A 16,313-nucleotide genomic window follows, 5' to 3' on the forward strand; every position below is an offset into this window, starting at 1 on the left:
TGTTAAAAAACCGAGCATTCGATCCTACTGGTCCAACCACCCTGTTCAAGCCACCCCTATGTTTTCAGTCATTCTGCCTAGGACCCGTTATGAAATGCTCATGCGGTTTTGGCATTTTAACGACAATAGTCAATGCCTGCCCAGAAATGCCCCAGAACATGACAGGTTATATAAAATTAGACCCATCATTGAAAATTTGTCAGAAAAATTCTTAAGCCTCTACACCCCAACACAAAATATTTCTATAGACGAGTCCCTTGTAAAATTCAAAGGAAGACTGCACCTCAAGCAATTTATCCCATCTAAAAGGGCAAGGTTTGGAATAAAGCTCTATAAAATGTGCGAAAGTTCAACCGGATACACATCCGCTTTTCGCATATATGAGGGGAAAGATAGCCAACTAAACCCACCAGGATGCCCTACTTATCTGGGGACATCTGGAAAAATTGTTTGGGAGCTGATAAGTCAATTTTTTCAAAAATGCTACAATCTATATGTGGACAATTATTACACCAGCATACCCCTATTTAAAAGTCTGGTTGAACACAACATCGGGGCTTGTGGGACCATCCGTAAAAACAGTCAGGGGTTTCCACAACCATTGGTCAACCAAAAGTTTCAAAAGGGGCAGTCAGGGGCTGTACGCAACGGAGAGCTGCTTGCCCTGAAATATAGGGATAAGAGGGATATTTTTGTCCTCAGCTCGATCCACACAGATGCCACAAGGGCCACTCTAGAACTAGGATCCACCACTCCGAAGCAAAAACCTGTGTCAGTCATTGACTACAACAAACACATGGGGGGTGTGGACCTTGCAGACCAGGTTCTACAGCCATACCAGGTATCAAGAAAGTCCTATACCTGGTATAAAAAGTTGGTTATTTATTTGTTTCAGGTGGCCACATACAATTCTTTTGTGTTGTACAAAAAAGCAGGAAATTCAGATCCTTTTCTTGATTATCAAGAAAAGGTAATTGAAAATCTTGTCTTTCAAAGTGTTAGCCCCGCTCATCCATTAGAATCTGAGGATGTGAAAAGACTCACTGAGCGACATTTTATTGCACTTATTCCAGCAACGGAAACAAGAAGGAACCCCCAGAAAAGATGTCGTGTATGTACTAAGAGAGGAATGAGGCGTGATACCCGCTACTATTGCCCACAATGCCCATCATTGCCAGCCTTATGCGTCACTGACTGCTTTAAAATCTTCCACACAGAACCACGTTTTTAAACTGTAAAAATGTATCCCAATTTGTCATTCAAACATTTGGTTCATTTAGTGAATGACACATTCGAGTAGAGCTCACTTAATTTCCAGGGGGGGTTCTCCAGAATCTAAACCTTCCATTGCGTGCTTGTTTCTGGAAATCATCCATTGAGTTAAAATGGTCACTAAACCCATAGATGAATTCCCAGAGGGGTTTCATTTCCAAAATGGGGTCACTTCAGGGGGGATTCTTTAGCTCTGGTACTCTGAAAAGTGCCAGAACAGCATAATCCCCCCTGAAGTGACCCCATTATAGAAATGACACCTCTGTGGGAATTCATCTATGGGTTTAGTGACCATTTACCTATCTACTTATTTTCCCACCACTAGATTAATTTATACAGAGGAGTAGATTGTAAAATTCGGTCACTTGTTGTGGGTTTCCTCTGTTTAGGCACCTCAGGGGCTCTCCAAATGCAACATGGCGTCCGCTATCCATTCCAGTCAAATTTCCATTCCAAAAGTCAAATGGCGCTCCTTATCTTCCAAGCCATGCCGTGCGCCCAAACAGTGGCTTTGCACCACATATGGGGTATCAGCGTGCTCAGGAGAAATTGCACAACACATTTTGGGGTCCATTTTTTCTGGCTGCTCTTGTGAAAATTAAAAATTTGAGGCTAAAGTAGCAGTTTTGTGTTAAAAATGTGTTTTTTTATTTTCACACTTCAACATTATAAAATTCTGTGAAGCCCCTGGGGGTTCAAGGTGCTCACCACACATCTAGATAAGTTCCTTGAGGGGTCTAGTTTCCAAAATGGGGTCACTTGTTGGGGGTTTCCTCTGTTTAGGCACCTCAGGGGCTCTCCAAATGCAACATGGCGTCCGCTATCCATTCCAGTCAAATTTCCATTCCAAAAGTCAAATGGCGCTCCTTATCTTCCAAGCCATGCCGTGCGCCCAAACAGTGGCTTTGCACCACATATGGGGTATCAGCGTGCTCAGGAGAAATTGCACAACACATTTTGGGGTCCATTTTTTCTGGCTGCCCTTGTGAAAATTAAAAATTTGAGGCTAAAGTAGCAGTTTTGTGTTAAAAATGTGTTTTTTTATTTTCACACTTCAACATTATAAAATTCTGTGAAGCCCCTGGGGGTTCAAGGTGCTCACCACACATCTAGATAAGTTCCTTGAGGGGTCTAGTTTCCAAAATGGGGTCACTTGTTGGGGGTTTCCTCTGTTTAGGCACCTCAGGGGCTCTCCAAATGCAACATGGCGTCCGCTATCCATTCCAGTCAAATTTCCATTCCAAAAGTCAAATGGCGCTCCTTATCTTCCAAGCCATGCCGTGCGCCCAAACAGTGGCTTTGCACCACATATGGGGTATCAGCGTGCTCAGGAGAAATTGCACAACACATTTTGGGGTCCATTTTTTCTGGCTGCCCTTGTGAAAATTAAAAATTTGAGGTTAAAGTAGCAGTTTTGTGAAAAAAAGTTAAATGTTCATTGTTTTCTTCCACATTCCAAAAATTCCTGTGAAGCACCTGAAGGGTTAATAAACTTCTTGAATGTGGTTTTGAGCACCTTGAGGGGTGCAGTTTTTAGAATGGTATCACTTTTGGGTATTTTCTGTCATAAAGGCTCCTCAAAGTCACTTCAAATAAGATGTGGTCCCTAAAAAAATGTTTTTGTAAATTTTGTTGTAAAAATGAGAAATCGCTGGTCAACTTTTAACCCTTATAGCTTCCTAACAAAAAAAAATTTTGGTTCCAAAATTGTGCTGATGTGAAGTAGACATGTGGGCAATGTTATTTATTAACTATTTTGTGTGATATATCTCTCTGATTAAAGGGCATGAAAATTCAAAGTTTGAAAATTGCAAAATTTTCAAAATTTTCGCCAAATTTCCGATTTTTTCACAATCAAACGCAAGTGATATCAAAGAAATTTTACCACTATCATGAAGTACAATATGTCACGAAAAAACACTCTCAGAATCAGGGGGATCCGTTGAAGCGTTCCAGAGTAATTACCTCATAAAGTGACAGTGGTCAGAATTGAAAAAATTGGCCCGGTCACGAAGGCAAAACAGGCTCTAGCGTGAAGTGGTTAAGGACCCCTCCTGTTTTGCTAGAGTTTTTTACCGTATACCCCTAAAGTTACTTCCAGAAGCTTTGTTTTAACGTACCCTGTGCTGTGTTCCTTTTTTTTGATATGGTCTTTCACCTGTCTTGTATTATTACTATATATCTGCACAGTGGGCTCCAAGTTTATATGACCTACTAGGGAAAATGCCACACTTGGATAAAAAGTTAAAATATATTATTAAATTGCTTAAAAAATACATATTATATATCTTATTAAAATATATGTTTATACACAAATTCCAGGGAAGTAGTGAGCATAGTAGGCAGGTTAAGGGAGATTGGAGTATATATAGATAATATTAATCATAGCAATCAAATATTCAGTGTACAAAACAATGGATACAAAAATTGATAGTTAACATTGAATAACCACAATCAGATGAAAAACATTCATATAGGTAAAAGTGCAAGTGCATAAATACTCTTGGTGATCACTCACATGAGCGTATAACGTGGCTAAGTTCTATTCTATAGCACTCAGACCAATGTTATACTATGGGGCAATGTAGAACTGCTATTCTTTTTCTAATGGAGGATCAGCATGAGAAAAAAAAATTGCAGCATGGTGCGAGTGGCTCCAGAATTCAGACCACGCACACCGATACAAGTCTATGGGTGCGTGTGAAACATTGGATTGTACTCAGATGTCATCCGAATGCAGTCAGACAATGGAGAAGATGGAGAAATTAAGTTCTCTGTCTTTTCCACATCTGTGATACGATTCTGTCTTGTGAGAAAATCAGATGACAATGAAATGATACTCTGCTCAAAGTCTGACTGAGTTTGAGTCGAGTGTCATTAGCATAATCGAGACGATTCTCTCCCATAAGAGAATCATCGCTCCTGTGACCCCGACCTTTTACTAAATAATGTGGAATAAAAGGTTAAGAGTGTAATCCGCAATACGTCAAGTAATACTATCAAGTAAGAATTATATCACATAAAGTCCATTATAATATCATGGTGGTTAGTAGATATTCCCCAAATCAATCACCGGATACCCGCGCTGCGAGTGGCCTCCAAGTTTAATACCGTAACAATTCTGTCCTCTTAAGGCTATGTTCCCACGATTAATTTTTGTTGAGTCTTTTACGCTAAATATTTTCAAAAAAATGTAAGTAACCTATTTTACTTAATGGGAGCAAAAATCTCATCGTGGGAACGTAGCCTTAGGCTGCGTTTCCACGATGATCTTTTGCTTAGTTTTTAATGTTGCAGATTTTCTGCACCATTTCTGCACCTATTGAGAAAATTGTAAGGCTATGTTCACACATGTTTTTTTTCCAGCATTTTTTTTCTGCAGCAAAACCTGATCTCTAGCCTGGAGATTGTTCAGGATTTTTCTTACTTCATTACTTGTTTTTGGTGCATTTTTTCAGCGTTTTTTTCACTGTCCTTTTATCTCTTTATGCATGTAAATAAAGTTCAGTGAAAAAAAATCTCATTCTGGTTTTGGCATAACAGTGGGGCGGGCAGGGGGATGAATTGTTCAGGAATAGTTTACTGAAGACACTGGCAATGCATTGCATTTGTATGACACTATTTACTTTCACACTATGTGGTCTGCCATTCAGTTGCTCAGGGTATTGTTCATTTTCACACCTCCCTGGGCAACAGGTATTGTTCAATCTCACACGTTTCTCAGCCAATGTTTAATGTGTACACTCTTCTAATACAAACTACCATCTCTGTGACCAAGGCAAGATGGTAAAATAACGAAAATAAATGTGTTTCACATACTGTTATACTTGCTTATTTTCACGAAAAACGCAGTAAAACCTGATAGCTATGTTCACACTAGGCGTTTTTTTCCACTACCCATTACTTCCAATGGGTGAAAAATGCTGAAAGAAGTGACATGTTGTATTTTACAAAAAAACATGCAAAGCACAAAATCCTGATAAAAAAACAAGACGTGTGCATGAGATTTCTGGAATCTCATAGACTTTGCTGGTACTGTAAAGCGCAGCTGCAAATTTGCATAAAAAAATGCTGAAAAAAAACAAGACGTGTGAACATGGCCTAAATTAGGTTACTTGCGGCTTGCTTTGAGTCATAGAGGAGTGCCCAAAACAACTAGTCTCCGTTCAGTACACCGTGAGCAGCAGCTGTAAGCATGCCATGGCACTTTGACAATTTGCTCTGCCACATATATCTGTGCAGAACCAGCTTTCAGTAAACGGCTGGACAGCATTGGAACACTATTAACCTGCAATGAACCCGATATCTACAGGTTAATAGCGTTTGAGGACATGATAGGTTTCCTTTAAGACTATTTCACTGGATGTTTGTGCCAAACATTCCCCTTTTAGAATCGTGACAATTTATTGTTCTTGCAATTTTTGTTTCAGTTCAGCCTACAATAACTGTTGGATTATGTGAAAAATTTCCCTAACATGTATTGCATATTTCAAATTATCATCAATCTCAAATTCTATTTTTTTTTTTAGGTATGGACTGGTTTCACTGTAATGTGTGCCATATGCGTCAGGAAACAACTTATTACATCACTAGCTGTGGACATATTCTATGCAAAACATGCATTACACAAGGTGTGTTCCATATATTTTATAACTACTTAGCTTGAAGAACACTTGGCAAAATATATACATTTAAGATGCAGTATGATCCCCACAACTACCCCACCTCCCAAACACTATGATCCCAAAGCACCTATGTACTGACTGACATCATCATGCATGCTGCTCTGATTCATAGTCACACAGGCTGAATGATGGAAGAATAATCCAATATCTCCCTCCTCCACCATGTTATTAAATTCCCGGGCATCTACATCTTCAGCATGTAGAGAACGTGAAATTGAGATGCTAGGCAGGGGAGCGGGTGTATGGTGAAGCCCGAGGGCCTTTAGTGTCCACGTTCCGCCGACCAGACCGGAACAGCCAAAGGGCCAGATGTGCCCACGGGGCCACAGTTTGCCCCAGTCTGGTTTGGAAGATAAAGCATACAAACAGGCCTTGATCGTTGGTAAGGATTGCCTTATTAGCTCAGCCAGAAAAAAAAAAGTGCAGATACTCATTTTTAGAGCTCGCTCACACTGGCGAGTAGCATCTGATGATTCTCTCATGCGAGAGAATCGAATGCTAAATGCAAATAACCCTCGGTTCAAACTCTGTTGCGAGCGTGATGGAGAACTTAATTTCTCCACCTTCTACATTGTATGAGTAGGCGTATATCGGACTGCACTCAGATGACATCTAAGTGCAGTCCGATCTTGGCACTCACCCATAGATTTGTATGGGTGTACTTAGTCCGATAGACGCTGCCAATCGCAGCATGCATCTCATGCCGTCTTGGCATGAGAAAATAAACTAGTTGCCACTGCTCCATAGCATAACATTAGAGCGAGTGCCATCTGATAAAATATCGGATAGCACTCGTTCGACTTATACACTGGCTACTCGCCAGTGTGCGCAAGCCCATAACTTTGAGTTCTTTGCACTCCTGCATGAAACAGACAGTGACCTGCAAAAAGCCATAAAAATGTATCAATCCCATTCCTATTTTCCTAGATCTGTTTTTGTGGAAATGTCACAAGATAATTGTTAGGGCCAACTAAATTGATGGCGAATAAACTGTGTTCAGTATATTGTACTTTTGGTGCAGATTACATGTAGAAAATAGATGAGATTTCAGCAAATCTCAAATACACTTTGAAAATTTCAACATAGAAGTTGACATGAGGTTTGTATTTTAAAATCTTAATTGTCTGTTTCTTATGCATATTTCACTCTTTGTAAGGGATCTTTCAGACCAGTGAGTTTCTCGCATGATAAAATCGGCCTGAATTTCACCAGTGTTTGTTTTGTTTTTTTTTGTCCGTGTCATGACTTAGTCAGACATCAATGATTTTTCTAGTATGCAAAAAACATTTTGCGTTCCATCATTGTTTCTGATCACAGTTCCATCAGAGTTTCTCACATGAAAAAATGATCTGATGGAGGTGTCTCAACCTTTTCATAGCAAACAGTCCATGAATAGCAGCCAGCACATGGATGGCACCCGAGTGATGTCTCAGTTTTTCATGGATCTACAGGCTTGCATTGGCGAGTTTGATTTGACACTTGGATCAATATCAGATAACTCTCCATGCATTTTTGTGGACCACTCAGTCTGAGGAAAAGATCAGCCTTGTGAACCACCGCATAGACAGATACGATTGCTTACTGTGAAATACAGAGATAGAATGTGTATGAGAAAAACTGAATGAGCCTTTATGAAAAGAATGAAACATGCTTCAAATCCCAAACAAAGCCCTTATGTAAGGCCTCATTCACTTGTCCGTGTGTAAACAGTATGTGAAAAAAATAGTACCGGAGTCAATGTTTTGGATCAGTGTGTCCGTTTTTTACCATCAGTTTTTTTCATGGAAGAATACATAAATAAATGAATTGCAAAGCTTCTCCTATCATTTGCAATGTAAAATACGAACAGCACACAAATGGTACATGGATGCCATCCATGTGCTGTACACGTTTTTCACAGACCCATAGACTTGTATTGGCACTTTTCATCCGCGATACTAGAGAGTAATGGACATGTCTCCGTGAGTTTTGCACGGACACAGTCTGTGAAAACACATGGACATGCGGCTTGCACCATAGATTACAATAGGTACGTGTACATCACATAGGTGCAGCACAGATGTCTGAATGAGGCGTTACACACAGATTTTACTGCCGATAAGCTGCAGAAAAATTTGCACCTAATATGCCGTGTGTTATCCTAAGGCCTTTTTAGGCCTTTCACATCCTTTTTGTTTTGCACGGACACAGTCTGTGAAAACACATGGACATGCGGCTTGCACCATAGATTACAATAGGTACGTGTACATCACATAGGTGCAGCACAGATGTCTGAATGAGGCGTTACACACAGATTTTACTGCCGATAAGCTGCAGAAAAATTTGCACCTAATATGCCGTGTGTTATCCTAAGGCCTTTTTAGGCCTTTCACATCCTTTTTTACTGCAATTTTGGAAAATTGCTGCAAAACACACATTGAGCACTCATCGTCTGAATACAGCCTAAAGATAACTTTTTGGATATTGAAAAATATTTTTTCCAGTATATTTTCTATATAAATACAGGTATCCTTCAGACATCCGTATTGCACATATAGTTGAAACCAGAAGTTTACATACACTATATAAAAAGATACATATGCATGTTTTTCTCAATATCTGACATGAAATCAGAATAAACCTTTCCCATTTTAGGTCAATTAAGATTACCATAATTTTTAGTAAGGTATTTGTTCCTGTGTGCATTTGCAAACATTAATCTGGCTTTTTATGTTTCTTTTGGAGTAATGGCTTCTTCCTGGCAGAGTGGCCTTTCAGCCCATGTTGGTACAGTACTTGTTTCACTGTGGATATAGACACAATCTTACCAGCTTCCGCCATCCTCTTCATAAGGTCTTTTGCTTTTGGCTTTGGATTGATATGCACATGTCGGACCAAAGCACGTTCATCTCTGGGACACAGAACCTATCTTCTTCCTGAGCGGTATGATGGCTGGACATTCCCATCTTGTTTGTACTTGCGTATAATTGTTTTTACAGATGAACAAGGCACCTTCAAGTATCTTGAAATTGTACCCAAGGATGAGCCAGACTTGTGCAAGTCTACATGAAAATTTGAACTCTGGGACCTTGTGGAATGTGTCAATGACTGCCTTCTGGACATCTGTAAAGTCAGCATTCTTCCCCATGATTGTGGAGTCTACTGGAACAGACTAAGGGACCTTTTTAAATGCTTGGGAAGCCTTTGCAGCTGTTTTTTGTTAATTATTTTAATTTACTGAGATAATGACTTTTGTGTTTTCATTGGCTGTAAGCCATAATCATCAAGATTAACAGAAATAAACCCTTGAAATAGATCACTCTGTTTGTAATGACTATATAATATGAGTTTCACTTTTTGTATTGAAGAACAGAAATAAATTAACTTTTTGATGATATTCTAATTTAGTGAGATGCACCTGTATCTTGGTCATCTTGGACTATGCCACCCGCTATCCTAAAGCGATCCCTCTGAGAAACTCCTCCGCCAAGAGTATAGCTCGCGAATTGGTCCATGTTTTCTCCTGGACAGGATTACCAAGGGAGATCCTGACTGACCAGGGAGAACCCTTTATGAGTAAGGTGATGAGGGAATTGTGTAAGGTCCTGCAAATCTCCCAACTGAGAACATCAGTATACCATCCTCAGACAGATGGCCTCGTGGAGAGATTCAACAAAACTCTGAAGAGTATGCTGAGGAAGGTCATAGAAAAGGGCGGCAGAGACTGGGACTGTCTCCTGCCGTATCTGTTATTCTTTATCCGAGAGGGTCCACAGGCCTCTACTAGGTACTCGCCATTTGAACTCCTGTGTGGCCGACATCCGCGGGGTCTCCTGGTTGTAGCAAAGGAAACCTGTGAAGCCGAAGTCATGCCCCACAGGAGCGTCATAGAGCATGTCGACCTGATGCAGGACAGCATTGCGAAGGTGATGCCCATCGTGAAAGAACATCTCCAGGCACAAGAGACTCAGGCCAGGGTCTACAACTGGTCAGCCATAGTGCAGCAGTTCAATCCTGGTGATAGAGTCCTCGTACTGATTCTTACCGTGGAAAGTAAGTTCTTGGCCAAGTGGGCCATATGAGGTGGTGGAAAAGGTTGTTGAAGTGAATTATAAGGTTAATCAACCAGGACGACGTAAGCCATACCAGATCTACCACGTCATTCTCATCAAGCTATGGCAAGACAGAGAGGCTGTTGAAGCTCCGTGCTTGCTGGTCAAACCAGAAGGCGAGGTTGGAGGAGTCGCAATAGCAGTGACGCTGAAGAAGGCCCAAAAACAGCAGTGTCAGGAATTGCTGCAGAAGAACAGGAATCAGTTCTCAGAACTTCCAGGGTGCACAAAGGTCATAGAACACGGGGTTCTGACGGAGCCACATGTGCGGATGAGCTTGAAGCCCTATCGAATTCCTGAGGCCCAACTTGAGTTGATCTCTAAAGAAGTGAGTCGTATGCTGAAACTCGGGGCCATTGAGGAATCCAAGAGCGGTTGGTCGAGCCCGATTGTCCTGGTCCCAAAACCCGATGGCGAATGGAGATTCTGTAATGACTACCAGAAGTTGAATGAGGTCTCCAAATTCGACGCCTATCCAATGCCGCTTGTTGATGACCTGATCGAGAGACTTGGGCCAGCAAGGTACATAAACACCTTGGATTTGACTAAGGGATATTGGCAGATCACCATGTCACAGGGAGCCAAGGAGAAGACTGTGTTTTCTACGCCGGACGGATGTCTCCAATATGTCTAGATGCCGTTTGGACTGCAGGGGGCCCATGCCACCTTCCAGAGAGTAACGGATCGAATCCTTATGCCCCATAAGAAATACGCTGCGGCATACCTGGACGATATTGTAATATTCAGCCCACACTGGGAAAGTCATCTGGGAAAGGTCCAGGCGGTGTTTGATGCTCTAAGGAAGGCGAGGTTTTCAATAACCCCAAATCACTAAAGTGGAAGCAATCGAAACTTGGCCGAGACCGCTGTTGAAGAAGCAAGTCAGCTTTTCTGGGAATAGTGGGATACTACAGGAGGTTCATCCCAAACTTCGCCATGATGGCTGCACCCCTACTAACCTCCTTAATGGGACAAAATCAGCCATGGCGAAGTAGACTGTAGAGGCGGAGATGAAGATCAAGAGATGAAAGTGGCTCTGTGTAGGCAACCGGTTCTGGTTGCCCTCAACTTCAAGAAAGAATTTATACTTCAAACAGACGCTTCAGATGTCGGTTTAGGAGCAGTCCTTTCCCAGGAGATAGACGAGGAGGAGCACCCTGTTCTCTACCTGAGTAGGAAGCTGTCCTCATGCGAGAAAAATTATTCTGTCATAGAGAAGGCGTGCCTGGCCATAAAGTGGTCAGTGGACACGTTTCGGTACTATCTGTTAAGACGAAAGTTTAGATTGGTATCCGACCATGCCACACTCAGATGGATGAGGGAAATCAAGGGGAAAAAATGCTATGCTCAACCAATGGTTTTTAGCCCTACAGGATGTCAACTTCCATGTAGAACATAGAGCAGGGAAGCTACATGGTAATGCTGATGCCCTCTCGAGAATCCCCTGTCTAGTAGTAGAGGGTGCCAAGCCCCATGGCTTTAGGCAGAGGGGAGGTATGTAAGGTGGCTAACGGACAAATAATTGATGGAGGTATGTATCACAAAGATGGCTGTCCTTTGTGATGTAACTCAGAAGGTTGCTCTAGTGCACATAAGCACTAAGAGGACTGTTTGGTGCACCTGGGGCCGGGTTACGGGTAGTTGGAGAGATGTAAAACATTGGTGATATGCTGATGGTGAATCCGGTCGTATATTGATGACACATTGATGGAAAACACAAGTGGTAAAAACGGACCTGACACTGATGGTAAAAACAGACACATGGGCCGTACATTAATGACACACTGATCAAAAAAAAACTGATGACACCGTACCATTTTTTTCACATACGTATTTGAACACAGACGTGTGAATGAGGCCTTAGGACTTATTCACATGTCAGTATTTCATCAGTGTTTGTATGCCAAAACCAGGAGTGGATCTTACAGAGAAAAATTATAATTGAAAGACTGACACCTGTTCTGTCTTTTGAAGACACTCCTGGTTTTGGCATAAAAACACTGATGAAATGCTGATCAAAAATATTGATGTGTGAATAAAGCCTTAGTGTATAGCACAGAAGTCCAAAAAGGCCGAATATCTGGAGATATTCACCCTATAAGCCTGTTGACAGTACTCCTTCGCGTAGAGAAGCGGTGTGTCTCTCATATTAAAAGGAGCCATATGGACTTCTTGCACTGACATACAGGCTCCATATCTGTGTCCATGAGTTTGAAGGGCTCATTCAGATGTCAGTTTTTCACGGATAGAACTCGGCTGTTATAGTCTATGGAGCTATTCACATGTTCCTGTATTTTTGCAGACTGAGTGTTCCACATCAAGTGACGAAGACATGTTTATTTTCTTTACGGATCAAATTTGCCAATGCAAGCCTATGGGTCAGTGAAAAGGTCAGGCAGCACTTGCATACTATCTGTGTGCTGCCTGATTTTCACGTTTGTTTGATGGGAGAAGCTCGAGAAAACTTCGCAAATGCAAAAAAAATCTGCTGAGCCTCTGATGGAAAAAATTTACATACTGACCAAACACCGATAAAAGTCTGATCCAAAACTGTGATGAAAATCGTTGTACAAGGAAAATCACTGACATCTGAATGAACCCTAAATATTCGTGATTTCTCCGTCAACGCTGTGTGAAGGCTTTTTAGGTAAAGGTACATGCGATGTAGGCTTGATGACAAGTTCCTGTGTAGGGGGATTGAAGCTTGTTTCCTGTGGATAGAAGTTCATGTGCCTGGTATTATTTTTTTCCCATTGACCCACTTTGGTGTCTTTCTACTAATCCACCGATCAGCTGACTATCAGCCTGTGCTGCACTTCAAAGCTGCTCAGTTTCTCTAATCCCCATGCTCTTGGACAAGTTTCTGGAGTGGTAGGGGTAGTGTACTCTTCTTCATGTGCTAGGAGACACTGTGCAGATCTTAATTGTAACCAATGTTACTAGTTTAATGCATAAAGTCTATAATGACATTGTGGTTTCCTCTCAAGACTAAACTCCAACTCTATCTTTTTAGTTCTGGTTTCTTCCTGCTTCGGGTAGGGTGAGGGTTAAGAAGAGTCTGAATAATTGCTGAGCAGAGCAAGCTCAGGGTCGACTAAATGCTGCTGAAGACTGCAGTTATGTTAGCAATGACTCAATGCTGAATTGCGCTGCCCTAAGCCCTAGTACTCACTCTTACATGCTTACTTTCATACAATGGATGCTGACCGTCTTCCAGTGTTGTGTAATAAAAAACACTTTCCATGCTATATAAAAAGAACATTGTGAGAATGTAGCGACATTGTTGAATTTTTATGGTGTGTATTTTAGCACAGAAAATTATTTAAATTCAACCATCAGCTAGGAAATTATGGGCAATAGAGCAGGAGAAGCAGAGAATATTGATATATAGGTTTGTGGGAATTATTCAGTATTATGTGTGGTTTATTTATTGCAGTCCCTTATCATCCTAGACTTAGTAGTCCATTGTGTTCACACATTGCGGCTGTTATGCGTTTTTTGCCTCATTTTATTAAAATCATGGGAAAATAATGTGAGCATACAGCCTCAAGGTGGCTTTTCTAATTGGTGATAGACCATGTTTCATATATAAGGGTACGTGTGGAGCTGTTAGGAGCGTGGTTCTAATCAGCAATTAACTGTTAGTTTTTTTTTTCCACACATAAGGGCTGACTCCTCAAGACTGGCAGGATCACTGGCGTAAAATGTGCCTTATTCATTAAGAAGTGTGTGCCTCTAATAAATTCGGTGCATCCTACTGTTGCTGTGCACCAGCGTCAGAAACGTATTTGAGACATGAGCTAAAGCACATTTGTCTTATTTTAAGCCTCTGTAGTGATGTAGTGTATGATTAATTTGTCAGGCAGTGCTGGGCCATGCCCCCTCTTGCTAAGCTCTACTGACGTTTAAAAAAAAAAAATAAAAAAAAATGTAGAACTGGCATAAAAACAGCAAGATTGCAAAAATATTTTGCAACATTTCAAACAGTTTTCTGTATTTCTGACACAGACTGACCCCATGTTATATGAAATATTAGTCAAAAAGCGCATCTAACCACAAAACGTTACCTTTCGTTTTAAAGTAGCATTTCCGTGACGCGCCCCCTGGGCCGTGGGGTACTCGGTGCCGGGCCGGTCGTTGCTATGGGAGATGTCACAGTGGTGGTGACCCGGTCCGTGGCCCAGGGCGGTCATTCAACAAGGGAATATTTATAGGGGCTTTATGTACAAACTTCGTGACGCCACCTGTGGTATGCGGCCAAAGGGAGCCGCCGCTGCGGAACAGGTCCTCTGGAGCTGATGTTAGTGCAGCAAAGTTGGTGTGGCTCTCCACAGGTAGAGCTTAGCTCCAGAGCAGTGTAGATGTTATAGGTTGTGCTGGGCGTTGTAGTGCAGGGGTGATGGCGCAGACAATAATCACAGAGACAGTGGGGTGCAGTCTTCCGAGTTTACTCAAAGTTCTTAAGTTCCTCAGGTTACAGGTTCTGGACTACAACCTCCCACGTCGTGCTGCGCTTACTCAGGGAGGGGTTCAGTCTACCCTCAGATTCCTCCGGAATACTTAGCGGGACCCTTTTCTGTGTCCTTTCTCTGGCCGTCTCCCTGCACCTCATACCAAGTGTCCCAATCCGGTACCTGCGGGGCCTTGTCGGGCGACGTCTGTTCCGTCCCCTGGGTCCTCTATAGCTACCTTCTTGGTGAGACTGATATGGACTGTTGGCTGCAGGACTTGAAATATTGCAGCCTCCGGTTTCTAGTTGAGACATAAAGTGCTCTGCTAGTTGAGGGACTGGTCCCCTTTGTGTGACCTGACCCTCCACCTCCTGGTAGATTCGGGCGTACGGGTGGCCTCTAGCACTGCCCATACCCCTGGGGTCCCTTCCTTCATTCCTGGAGCCCTTCCTGCTCCTTCTCCTCTTTCTTCAGTCCTGGGCCTCTCCTCAGGCCCTCTGCCTGAGCAGAGCTCCTGCAGAGCCCTGCTCCACTCCTCTCACTGTAGACTGTTCTCACTCACTGCTCACTGTTCTGATCTAGACTCACTAAACAAGATGGCTTCTCTATTTATACCTTCCTCTCATGTGCTCCCCTAAGCTACTTCCTCCACCCACACCCACTACATAGCCCCTCCCACAGCTAGGGACCCGGGACTGTGCTCTCCCTTAGGAGCAATCTCGCCCTACCCCCACTGTGGGTATGTGTTGGATGCAGGTGTTAGTGTCCCGAGCTGTACTCCTTCCTTACCTGAGAGTGAGATACCACACCTCTGGGTGAGATGCAGTACCTCTGTGGCGACCGAACCCTCAGCGGCGCCACATCAGCTTATTTTACTCTTCCAAACCATTCACACAGCTATCTATGTGCCATGAACAGGTTTTAGCATATCTTTGTTCTCATTTATAGAGGCAGCATACAATTAAGAAACTTATATTTTTTCCATTTCAACAAGTGTCCACTGGCTGTTTCTCAACCCAGGACGGTTTGCCCATTAAGGGGGTATGATAGTGATGAATTTTTCTTAATAACTTTTAATTTATTTTTTGAAATATCATCATTCTAGGCTTAGCTGTCAGGAATCATTCCCATATTGAAAACATCTGACAGCTTTCAAAGCAGATATCAGCTGATCATGGAGGTGACTAGTTTTCGACCTTCTCAAATCTCTTATTGATAAGCTAACTTACAGAATGGCCATCTATATTTTAGTCGTGGACTACCCCTTTAATGCGATCCTATTTTTGTTATATATGTACTTCATAATGGGAAGGTGTTTCCACAATATGACATATAGGAACGTGGATAGTGCCCACACAGTCACCGCTAGGAGTTCGGCTTAGCTGGCAGCCAAGCTCCTGCAGCAACAGTCAGAGCCTGTGCCAGCACTGTCTCTGGCTGTTTAACCCTTTAGATGCAGATAGTTGTGAGTGGGAGGGGGCTTCGTCGCCAATCCATGATATGATTGCAGGGTGCTGACTATTATGCAGAAATTGTGCCACAAAAGTGACATGAATCAGAGCTGTGGATTTAGGGGAAATATGCTGTCTCCGATCCCAGTTTTTAAATAAAAAAATATCAGTTATTAACATTGGTTAATTAATTTATTGGCTTTCATGGGAGTTTACACAAGGTTATAAATGTTAATAATATAAATATATTTTTTGTTCTATGAATCGTAGGCCTCTATCTATAAATAAAAACAGTGATGTGACTATGTTACTAAAGTACATATTTCACAGTAGGGTACAAATATTTCTCTTGGCATTTTTGAG

At 42.0% G+C, this 16,313-nt stretch overlaps 1 protein-coding gene across 1 annotated transcript in view; it reads left to right on the forward strand.

Moving 5' to 3' along the window:
- Positions 1-16,313, forward strand: part of RNF212B (ring finger protein 212B) — a 190,031-nt gene that overhangs the window by 13,567 nt on the left and 160,151 nt on the right. The gene's annotated exons all lie outside the window — the stretch shown is intronic.

Source organism: Phyllobates terribilis, unplaced genomic scaffold (genome assembly GCF_046119375.1).
Source record: "Phyllobates terribilis strain yellow unplaced genomic scaffold, ASM4611937v1 Scaffold_1__5_contigs__length_1240528914, whole genome shotgun sequence".
NCBI classification, from domain to species: Eukaryota; Metazoa; Chordata; class Amphibia; order Anura; family Dendrobatidae; genus Phyllobates; species Phyllobates terribilis.